This window comes from Salmo trutta, chromosome 37 (genome assembly GCF_901001165.1).
Source record: "Salmo trutta chromosome 37, fSalTru1.1, whole genome shotgun sequence".
NCBI classification, from domain to species: domain Eukaryota; kingdom Metazoa; phylum Chordata; class Actinopteri; order Salmoniformes; family Salmonidae; genus Salmo; species Salmo trutta.
Genome location: NC_042993.1, coordinates 2,225,799 through 2,237,928, shown reverse-complemented (window position 1 = coordinate 2,237,928; position 12,130 = coordinate 2,225,799). Strand labels below are relative to the sequence as shown.

Below are 12,130 nucleotides of genomic sequence, written 5' to 3'. Positions count from 1 at the left end.
ACCTGTCCCGGTTCCACGCACCAGGCCTCCAGTGCGCCTTCCCAGTTCAGAGCTTCCGGCGACAGTTCCCAGTCCAGAGCTTCCGGCGACGTTTCACAGTCCGGAACCTCCGGCGACGTTTCACAGTCCGGAACCTCCGGCGACGTTTCACAGTCCGGAACCTCCGGCGACGGCCCGCGGTCTGGAACCTCCGGCGACGGCCCGCGGTCTGGAACCTCCGGCGACGGCCCGCGGTCCGGAGTTGGTGGTCCGGACCGCGGGGGGGGGGGTACTGTCACGCCCTGACCTTAGAGATCTTTTTTATTCTCTATTTTGGTTAGGTCGGGGTGTGACTAGGGTGGGTTATCTAGGTGTTGTATTTCTATGTTGGCCTGATATGGTTCTCAATCAGAGGCAGCTGTCTATCGTTGTCTCTGATTTGGGATCATATTTAGGCAGCCTTTTCCCACCTGTTGTTTGTGGGATCTTATTTTGAGTTAGTGCATGTTGCACCTCTGTTGTTACGGTTTGTTGTTTTGTTTATAGTTTATTGTATGTCTTGCATAGTTTTACATATTAATAAAGATGTGGAACGATACTCACGCTGCGCCTTGGTCCGATCATTATTAGAACGAACGTGACACCTGCAGCATAAAAACTACTCTGACTGTAGAAACCTGTCCTGTTCCGAAAGGTTGCTTGATCAAATCCAGAGCTGACAAGGTAAAAATCTGTCGTTCTGCCCCTGAGCAAGGCAGTTAACTCACTGTTCCCCGGGCGCCGGAGACCTGGATGTCGATTAAGGCAGCCCTCCACACCTCTCTGATTCAGAGGTTGGGTTAAATGTGGAAGACACATTTCAGTTGTATACATTCAGTTGTACATCTGACTAGGTATCCCCCTTTCCTTTTCCTATGTTAGAATACCTGATTTTATTGGCAATACAATGTGGCCTACATGCTCAAATGCAAGTGTTTTCTTTCCCCAGGCCAATTTACACCTCACATTGTTGGCAATCTGCACTTGTTACATACATTTGACATAAGTGAATGATATACCCATTGATTCTTGAAGAATATAACTTATAAATGCTTATGTTACAATAGTTATATTTTATTTGTTTTTAATCTCATCCTTCAGCTCCACTCAACACCTCCCATCTATCTCTGAACACCATCCAGTTTTGATTTCTATTTGCCATATATTTTTTTATATAGTATGTATAAACTGGAAGTAGAAGTGTTGTCAATTAGTTTACTCTAATTTGTAAATTCCTCATGAGCTTAGTTCAACTGTCACACCCCATCAGAACCCAAAATAGAAACTTGTTTGACTAAAATGTTTGTAAATATTGTAAATGTAAACAAACACTGTTTTGCCTCCAAACATGGTTAAAACGATCATGTTGATATTATGGATGATCACTGCTTGCATCCAAAGCTATGTCTGAGTTTGAGAGTGGTTACATTTCTTCAGGCCCATCCCTCAGCTTTTTACCAAAACAGAGGCGAGGCGGGTCATCCGCTTTGTTATTGTTTTAATCGCAGATTGGCACTTTAAAGAATCTAGTTGCAGCTGCATAAGGAGTGTTTGAAGACGTGTTATGGTGCAACATTGTATTTGTTCCTTGGAGATACAAAATGTATTGTATATCAATGTAAAAAGTTTAATAATTTAATGCTAGATAAAACAAATGTAGTCTGTCTGGCCAAATAATTATTTTGGGCCCCAAAAAGAGTAGAGTTGGTTGGGGAACGTTCAAGACTGTAAACACATGACGTCACTGTTCTTCTGCCACTAGCTCGTCATGAACGCGCTTTTTTGTTTTTGGCAGCTGAGATCAAAAATCAACCATAATAGTGACGCGTTGTTGTCTGCCTACATTTTGCAAATGGTTTAGTTTAATAGCTTTTTAGTTGCTGTTTTTGTCTCATTAATTTGTTTATTTAGAAATGACAAGTCAATGACGAACTTAAATCGTTTTTTATTACTTGTTCGCTAGCAATGGCTATCGAAACCTCTAAGTTTAGCTAGTTAACGTTAGCTCGTGTTGACAGTTCAACGTAAACAATGCGAAGTTGCTTAAAAAATGAAACTGCTCTAACGTCAGTTTAAATGTTCTGATCGCATTTGTTGAGACCTCAAAATGTATTCACAATAATGGCCGTTTTAAACTCTAAAGTATTATGTAAATGGTTGATTTTTAGTGTAACTATTATTGCTTTGAGCCAGTCAACAAGGCTGAATGTTCCCAAGTTACTTTTGCCCAGATCAAATCATAATCATGTCAACTTCACGTTGACAGCAGAGAAGGGATGCTATAAATGGTGAGTGGCAGTGAATGATGACATGAATGTTTCTATTCAGATTGCCAAGTTGATGTGGTGCTAAAAAAGCAGAAGATGTATCATCTGAAATATTAGACATAATGCCAAGTGGGTGTGGACAGAACGCCACTTAGTTATCTGTGTGTGATATTTTCAGGGTGTCCTCCCGACCCCAGGCAGTCGTTGTTTGGCCCCTCTCTCCTTCCATCCCTCCCTCCATCCTCCCTCCATCAGCCTGTAGCCAGCAGGTCCTAGTGTCCGCCCGGCCTCTGTCCGCTCCACTGGACACTAACCAAGGGGCCGGCATCATACGAGGACAGGACTCTGGTGAGGGGAGTGTGTGTGTGTAGCAGAACGGAGAGAGGGAGGGGTGTGGAGGGTGTAACTAAACAGCCCCCATCATCTTTCAGTGACTGGCCATACCCTGCGCTGTGATGTCATTGTTGACCAGATCAAGCAGATTCAGGTTGTCACGACGACGCGTCAACTGTTCACCGAAGACCCACCCCTCGTGCTCTCCGTCATGGCACTGGACTCAGGAGGTACTCGCCTTGTCATTGACATATCACCCACCCCACACATTTAACTCAGTCAATATGTAGACAAGGGGTTGTTCCTCCTTTCATCCCTCCATATGAATGAGCGCTGAGCATGGGCCCACTGATGTTCCTTCGAGAGCTGAGCTTAAATGTCCCACACATCCAAATGTACCCCAGGCTCACAGAGGGAAAAACTCAAACCCAAAGGGTTAAAAGGAAACTTTGGTTTATTGTCAACAGTTTTCGGCTGCCAGGTCTAGTTCAAGCTGACTGTTGTGCTAAAGAACCTGGATCTGTGTGTCTACTGCTCCCTTCTGGCACCAGGACTCACTCACTCACTCACTCACTCACTCTCGGAGTAAAGGACTCAGACAGCAGAGATTGTTAGGTGAGAGGGATGGAGAAAGAGGGAAATAATGGCGAAGGAAGATGAAAGAAACATACAGTCAACTGAAAACGTTATGTACAGTGCATTCGGAAAGTATTCAGACCCCTTGACTTTTTCCACATTTTGTTACGTTACAGCCTTGTTCTAAAACTGATTAAATACACATTTTCCTCATCAATCTACACACAATACCCCATAATGTCAAAACAAAAACAGGTTTTTAGAATAGAAAATAAAATAAATAAATACCTTAGTTACATAAGCATTCACACCCTGTTTCCATTGATCATCCTTGAGATGTTTCTACAACTTGGCTGGAGTCCATCTGTGGTAAATTCAATTGATTGGACATGATTTGGAAAGGCACACACCTGTCTATATAAGGTCTCACAGTTGACAGTGCATGTCAGAGCAAAAACCAAGCCATGAGGTCAAAGGAATTGTCCGTAGAGCTCCAAGACAGGATTGTGTCCCGGCACAGATCTGGGGAAGGGTACCAAAAAATGTCTATAGCATTGAATATCCCCAAGAATACAGTGGCCTCCATCATTCTTAAATGGAAGAAGTTTGGAACCACCAAGACTTCCTAGAGCTGGCCGCCCGGCCAAACAGCAATCGGAGGAGAAGGTGACCAAGAACCCGATGGTCACTCTGACAGAGCTCCATTGTTCCTCTGTGGAGATGGGAAAACCTTCCAGAAGGACAGCCATCTCTGCAGCACTCTGCCAATCAGACGAAAGCCACTCTTCAGTAAAAGGCACATGACAGCCCACTTGGAATTTGCCAAAAGGCACCTAAAGGACTCTCAGACCATGAGAAACAAGATTCTCTGGTCTGATGAAACCAAGCTTGAACTGTTTGGCCTGAATGCCAAGTGTCACGTCTGGAGGAAACCTGGCACAATCCCTACGGTGAAGCATGGTGGTGGTACATCATGCTGTGTGGATGTTTTTCAGCAGCAGGAAATGGGAGACTAGTCAAGATCGTGGGAAAGATGAATGGAGCAAAGTACAGCGAAAACTTGATGAAAACCTGCTCAGGACCTCAGACTGGGGGGAAGGTTCACCTTCCAACAGGACGACTAAGCACACAGCCAAGACAATGCACGAGTGGCTTTGGGACAATTCTTTGAATGTATTTGAGTGACCCAGACTTGAACCCGATCGAACATCTCTGGAGAGACCTGAAAATAGCTGTGCAGCGACATTCCCCATCCATCCTGACAGAGCTTTAGAAGATCTGCAGAGAAGAATGGGAGAAACTCCCCAAATACAGGTGTGACAAGCTTGTAGCGTCATACCCAAGAAGACTCGAGGCTGTAATCGCTGCCAAAGGTGCTTCAACAAAGTACTGAGAAAAGGGTCTGAATACTTATGTAAATGTGATATTTCAGTTTTTTATTTGTAATAAATTACCAAAAATTTCTAAAAACCTGTCTTTAGGTGAGTCCCTAATGTAGACAGTAGTGTAGTCTGTCAGATCTTTACAGAGCCTTTAGGTGAGTCCCTAATGTAGACAGTAGTGTAGTCTGTCAGATATTTACAGAGTCTTTAGGTGAGTCCCTAATGTAGACAGTAGTGTAGTCTGTCAGATCTTTACAGAGTCTTTAGGTGAGTCCCTAATGTAGACAGTAGTGTAGTCTGTCAGATCTTTACAGAGCCTTTAGGTGAGTCCCTAATGTAGACAGTAGTGTAGTCTGTCAGATCTTTCCAGAGTCTTTAGGTGTGCCCCTAATGTAGACAGTAGTGTAGTCTGTCAGATCTTTACAGAGTCTTTAGGTGAGTCCCTAATGTAGACAGTAGTGTAGTCTGTCAGATCTTTACAGAGCCTTTAGGTGAGTCCCTAATGTAGACAGTAGTGTAGTCTGTCAGATCTTTACAGAGTCTTTAGGTGTGTCCCTAATGTAGACAGTAGTGTAGTCTGTCAGATCTTTACAGAGTCTTTAGATGAGTCCCTAATGTAGACAGTAGTGTAGTCTGTCAGATCTTTACAGAGCCTTTAGGTGAGTCCCTAATGTAGACAGTAGTGTAGTCTGCCAGATCTTTACAGAGCCTTTAGGTGAGTCCCTAATGTAGACAGTATTGTAGTCTGTCAGATCTTTACAGAGCCTTTAGGTGAGTCCCTAATGTAGACAGTAGTGTAGTCTGTCATATCTTTACAGAGCCTTTAGGTGAGTCCCTAATGTAGACAGTAGTGTGGTCTGTCAGATCTTTACAGAGCCTTTAGGTGAGTCCCTAATGTAGACAGTAGTGTAGTCTGTCAGATCTTTACAGAGCCTTTAGGTGAGTCCCTAATGTAGACAGTAGTGTAGTCTGCCAGATCTTTACAGAGCCTTTAGGGAGCTTTATGGGTCTTCTAGTTAGGGTCCCTTTGTGTTTCTCTAAGATCCAGAGGAAGAAGACTGAAGGAACATCAAAGCTCAGACAAATATATTGGAGACAGAAAACATCAAGTGCTCAGTCCTCCTTGTACTTATTAGAGCTGTAGAGCAGCCGATGATGCACCAGCAATGTTCTCTTCTCTGTCTCCTATAGAGGTGGTGCTGGGTGAGGGAGAGTATGAGCTGTCTGTAGAGAGAGACCCAAATGACGTTGATGATGTCATCACTGTGGACCAGGACACAGGGACCATCACCGCCCGAGGGCTAGGCCGCACCACGCTGTCCGTCACACACCCCAGTGTCCTTCCACCATGGGACCACCTTACCTAACCACTTTAAAGTTATTCCTGTAGTTTAGCATTAATGTAGTCCTATAAGGTGTGGTTTCTGGGGTTGTGGGTAGTGTAGTCCTACAGGTGTGGTTTTCCCTCAGCATTCCCTGTACCCAGGCCTACCAGAAAACTCTGCTTCCCACCTGCCTCACTGTTCTGTGTTTGTGGTGGAGTCAAGTTACCTGAGTGAGTGAGCGAGCCCAGCTATCAACATGTCTATTGTCGTACTATGGCAAGCTGTGTGTGTGTGTGTGTGTGTGTGTGTGTGTGTGTGTGTGTGTGTGTGTGTGTGTGTGTGTGTGTGTGTGTGTGTGTGTGTGTGTGTGTGTGTGTGTGTGTGGAGGAGGACAGGTGGGTGTTGGAGAGTGGTCGTCAGTACCAGGTGACTGTACGAGTTCACGACCAGGAGGGTCACACAGCACACCTGGCACAGGTAACGTTACCATGACAACTATAAGAGTTACCCTCCCTTACACTAGACGTCTAAAGCCTACTCTGTCAGGGACAGGAGGCTTATCTGAACCTAACACCTTTCTCTCTAACCCCACTCTCCCTTTGGTAGAATGTGGTGATGACCGTGGACTTCTCTGATTGGCTGTTCTATGTCCTGGAGACTTCCTCTAACAGTTCCTACCATGTACTGGAAACACGAGGGTCTGGGCACACTACTATACGAGCTGCACTGTTCACTGTGCTCACTGAGGTACACACACACACACACCTCTGTCAAACATCATGGCACCTTGACATGGGTGATGACAATATCATTACCATCGTTCTCTCTCTCCAGGATGGCCGAGCGCTGCCCCTGATACCACCAATCAGAGCAGAGCAAGAAGTTGAGATCTACGAGCCCCTCACCCTGCAGCCCCTCACACACACACACACACACACACACACACACACACACACACACACACACACACACACACACCTGCAAGTGGTGCTGATAGAGCTGTCCTTCAGGTTGCCAGGGAAACACAAGGAGGCGGTCCTTGTGTTTCCCTGGCAACCTGAGGGACAGCTCTATCAGCACCACTTGCAGGTGTGTGTGTGTGTGAGAGAAAGAGAGACAGGTGTGTTTGACTACTGTAAGTCTGTATATGTTTAAGTGTGTGTTTATCTGTATTCATGACATGGTCTTTATGTGTGTGTGTCCAGGTAGAGGGTGGCAGTGGTGCTGTGAGCTGGTCGGTGAGTGACAGTGATGTTGCCGTGGTGACAATAAAAGGGGAAGTCATGGCGGGAAAGAGACGGGGCCAAGTGGATATTCAGGCATCAGACGCACGCAACCCTCTGCACACCACTACTGGACAGGTGAGTGTGTCCACACACACACAATCCCAAATCAACTTCCTGTACCTACGGCAGATACACTTGAGTAGATCTGAGGATTGGACAGGTTTATCCAATCGATGGGAATAACACTCTCTTATCTCACAGTACACACTATAGTAACAGTAACACCCTCTCATCTCCTCATCCCTCTGTCTCTCTCTCTCTGTCTCTCTCTCTCTCTCTGTCTCTCTCACTTTCTCTCGCTGGCTCTCTATCACTCTCTCTTTATCTCTGTCTTTATCTGTCTTTCTGTCTCTTTCTCTCTCTCTTTCTCTATCACTCTCTCTTTATCTCTGTCTTTATTTGACTTTCTCTTTCTCTCTTTCTCTGTCTCTGTCTTTCTCTGTCTGTCTCTCTCTCTCTTTCTTTCTCCTACTCTTTCGCTCTCTCTAGGTGTACGTGTTGAGGCCAGCTGGTGTGGATGTCCTGGCCTAGAGAGGTGACTGTAGGGTGGGAGAGACCATCACCCTTCCCCTGGCTGTCTGGGGGGTCCAGAAGGAGGAGAACCAGGCCCAGGACCCTCCCCAGGGAAGCTCTGGCCCCCAGACCCTGCTGCAGGTGACAGACTGCTCTCTCATCAACCTCAACGTCACCACAGGGGGTATTCACCCCTCTACCTAGTACACACACACACAGTGTGGCTCTGCTCTCTATGTGCGTAGCTAAGGTAAGCTATGAAAGCAGAAATAAGCCCCCAACCCCCCCACCTCTCCTATAGCATAGATGCTCCCCTTCACTCCCCCAGCTCCCTGGTTCCATTAATTGGGTCACACACTTACACACACACTCGCCCTCACACTGTCACACACACACACACACACCAGCACGCATGCATTCACACACACTCTTATAAACACACACAGTTTACAACACACAGAGGAGAAACACAAAGTCATTTGTAAGTTCAATTAGTTTTACTGGATTAGCTGATTAATATCACTCTTCCTGTGATTAGTGTGTATGTTTTAATTATTGAGATGGAATCTCAGTGCTCTTAACGGTGTGCTGATGTGGGTCAGGTCCTCTCTCCTTATTGAATAGAGGACCTGGAGGAGTGGACACCTGATTCACTGCAGGCCAGAGAGACATACAGAAAGACACACAGAGCGAGAGACATACAGAGCGAGAGACACACAGAGACCGAGAGATACACAGAGACCGAGAGATACACAGAGACCGAGAGATACACAGAGACCGAGACATACACAGAGACCGAGAGATACACAGAGACCGAGAGATACACAGAGTCTGAGAGATACACAGAGACCGAGAGATACACAGAGACCGAGAGATACACAGAGACCGAGAGATACACAGAGACCGAGAGATACACAGAGACCGAGAGACACAGAGACGAGAGACACACAGAGACCGAGAGACACACCGAGAGACACACAGAGACCGAGAGACACACAGAGACCGAGAGACACACAGAGACCGAGAGACACACAGAGACCGAGAGACACACAGAGACCGAGAGACACACAGAGACCGAGAGACACACAGAGACCGAGAGACACACAGAGACCGAGAGACACACAGAGACCGAGAGACACACAGAGACCGAGAGACAGACAGAGACCGAGACAGACAGAGACCGAGACAGACAGACACAGACCGACCGAGACAGACACAGACCGAGACAGACCGAGATGGAGACAGACCGACCGAGACAGACTGAGACCGACCGAGACAGACAGAGACAGACCGAGACCGAGACAGACAGACCGAGACAGACAGACCGAGACAGACAGACCGAGACAGACAGACAGAGACCGAGACATACTGAGACCGAGACATACTGAGACCGAGACAGACTGAGACCGAGACAGACAGACAGACCGAGACAGACAGACAGACCGAGACAGACAGAGACAGACCGAGACAGACAGAGACAGACAGACCGAGACAGACAGACCGAGACAGACAGACCGAGACAGACAGAGACCGAGACAGACAGAGACCGAGACAGACAGAGACCGAGACAGACAGAGACCGAGACAGACAGAGACCGAGACAGACAGACACAGACCGACCGAGACAGACACAGACCGAGACAGACCGAGATGGAGACAGACCGACCGAGACAGACTGAGACCGACCGAGACAGACAGAGACAGACCGAGACCGAGACAGACAGACCGAGACAGACAGACCGAGACAGACAGACAGAGACCGAGACATACTGAGACCGAGACATACTGAGACCGAGACATACTGAGACCGAGACATACTGAGACCGAGACAGACTGAGACCGAGACAGACAGACAGACCGAGACAGACAGACAGACCGAGACAGACAGAGACAGACCGAGACAGAGACAGACCGAGACAGACAGACCGAGACAGACAGACCGAGACAGACCGAGACAGACAGAGACCGAGACATACTGAGACCAAGACAGACTGAGACCGAGACAGACCGAGACAGACAGACCGAGACAGACAGACCGAGACAGACAGACCGAGACAGACAGACCAAGACAGACCGAGACATACTGAGACCGAGACATACTGAGACCGAGACATACTGAGACCGAGACATACTGAGACCGAGACATACTGAGACCGAGACAGACTGAGACCGAGACAGACAGAGACAGACAGACAGACTGAGACAGACAGACAGACTGAGACAGACAGACAGACTGAGACAGACAGACCGAAACAGACAGACCGAGACAGACCCAGACCGACAGAGACCGAGACAGACAGAGACCGAGACAGACCGAGACAGTCCGAGACAGACAGAGGCAGTCCGAGACAGACAGAGGCAGTCCGAGACAGACAGAGGCAGTCCGAGACAGACCGAGACAGACAGAGGCAGTCCGAGACAGACAGAGGCAGTCCGAGACAGACACAGACAGTCCGAGACAGACAGTCCGAGACAGACCGAGACCGAGACAGACAGTCCGAGACCGACAGACCGAGAGAGAGTGTCAGACCGAGAGAGAGAGAGTGTCAGACCGAGAGAGAGAGAGAGTGTCAGACCGAGAGAGAGAGTGTCAGACCGAGAGAGAGAGTGTCAGACTGAGAGAGAGAGTGTCAGACTGAGAGAGAGAGAGTGTCAGACTGAGAGAGAGAGAGTGTCAGACTGAGAGAGTGTCAGACTGAGAGAGAGAGAGAGTGTCAGACTGAGAGAGAGAGAGTGTCAGACTGAGAGAGAGAGAGTGTCAGACTGAGAGAGAGAGTGTCAGACAGAGAGAGAGAGTGTCAGACAGAGAGAGAGAGAGTGTCAGACAGAGAGAGAGAGTGTCAGACAGAGAGAGAGAGAGTGTCAGACAGAGAGAGAGAGAGTGTCAGACAGAGAGAGAGAGAGTGTCAGACAGAAAGAGAGAGAGTGTCAGACAGAGAGAGAGAGTGTCAGACTGAATGAGATGCCCAAACTTACTAGTGCAAAATTTCAATTGGCTATATTAATACTGTTTAATTTGATCCTGAGTGTAGGTTATTTCCCTGACATCTGGAATCAAGGACTCATAACCCCAATCTTTAAGAATGGAGACAAATTTGACCCTAACAATTACAGAGGCATTTGTATGAACAGTAACCTGGGGAAGGTTTTCTGTAGTATCATCAATGTAAGAGTTCTAAACTTCCTTAATAAGCACAATGTCTTGAGTAAAAGCCAAATTGGATTTATACCAAAACATCGCACAACGGATCATATTTACACCCTACACACCCTGATAGATAAACATGTCCACCAAAATAATACCAAAATATATTTGATTCTATTTGGCATACAGGACTGTTCTACAAAGTTATTGAAAGTGGTGTAGGGGGTAAAACATATGACATAATTAAATCAATGTATACTGGCAATACGTGCAGCATTAAAATTGGTAAGAAAAGAACAGAATTCTTTAACCAGGGGCGGGGCCTTCGTCAGGGTTGCAATCTGAGCCCTGCACTCTTCAATATCTACATTAACGAATTGGCCACTATTCTAGAAAAATCCTCAGCCCCTGGTGTTAGTCTCCACAATTCAGAAGTTAAATGCCTACTCTTCGCAGATGACCTATGCCTGCTGTCACCCACAGCACACGGCCTACAGCAGAGCCTGAACCTGCTAGAGCAGTACTGCCAGACCTGGGCCCTGGCAGTAAACCCCAAAAAGACTAAAATAATGATTTTCCAGAGAAGATCCAGATCTCAGGGAATTAGACCAAAGTTCTCAATTGGTAGAAAATATATAGAGTACTGTACACTCTACAATTACTTAGGTTTAAAAATAAGCTCAACTGGACACCTTAATGAGGCAGTGAATGAACTGAGAGAGAAAGCACGCAGGGCATACTACGCCATTAAAAAGCAAATTCAAATTGAAATACCTATTAAAATTTGGCTAAAACTAATTGAATATGTCATTGAACCAATTGCACTTTATGGCAGTGAGGTGTGGGGTCCACTTGCAAAACAAGATTTCACCAAATGGGACAAACACCCCATTGAAACCCTACATGCAGAGTTCTGTAGGATTCTCCTACGTGTCCAGAGGAAAACTACAAACAATGCATGCAGGGCAGAATTAGGCCAATATCCACTAATAATAAAAACTCAAAAAAGAGCAATTAAGTTTTGGAAACATCTAAAATACAGTGACCCCCTCTCATATCATTACCAAGCCCTGCAATGCCAAGAGCTGAGCAAAGAAAATAGTCCCCTCATCCAGCTGGTCCTGGGGCTGAGTTCACAAACCTGTTCTGCTAACACACTGAAGCCTCAGGACCAGAACATCCAATCAATCAGAATAAACCAAATTACAACACAGTCAAAACAAAACTACATTGCTTATTGGGAAACACAAGCACAAACACAAAGCAAAATGCAGTGCTATCTGGCC

The 12,130-nt window shown here is 46.5% G+C and overlaps 2 long non-coding RNA genes across 4 annotated transcripts in view; both read left to right on the top strand.

Annotated features, from left to right (window-relative positions):
* Positions 1–1,820: 1,820 nt before the first annotated feature.
* LOC115177050 (uncharacterized) lies at positions 1,821–5,847 on the top strand. Its single transcript, XR_003872326.1, has 4 exons — positions 1,821–2,306; positions 2,464–2,633; positions 2,717–2,848; positions 5,768–5,847. It is a non-coding gene; the product is annotated as an uncharacterized LOC115177050 (long non-coding RNA).
* Positions 5,848–6,733: 886 nt separating this feature from the next.
* LOC115177049 (uncharacterized) overlaps positions 6,734–12,130 on the top strand; it is a 19,567-nt gene continuing 14,170 nt past the window's right edge. The window contains exons 1-3 of one of the 3 annotated variants that reach the window (XR_003872324.1): positions 6,734–6,783; positions 7,107–7,262; positions 7,677–7,841. This is a non-coding gene — a long non-coding RNA (uncharacterized LOC115177049). Of the gene's footprint in view, positions 6,784–6,931; positions 7,263–7,676; positions 7,951–12,130 lie in introns of those variants that run through there. The other 2 variants (XR_003872323.1, XR_003872325.1) reach the window with 2 other exon arrangements.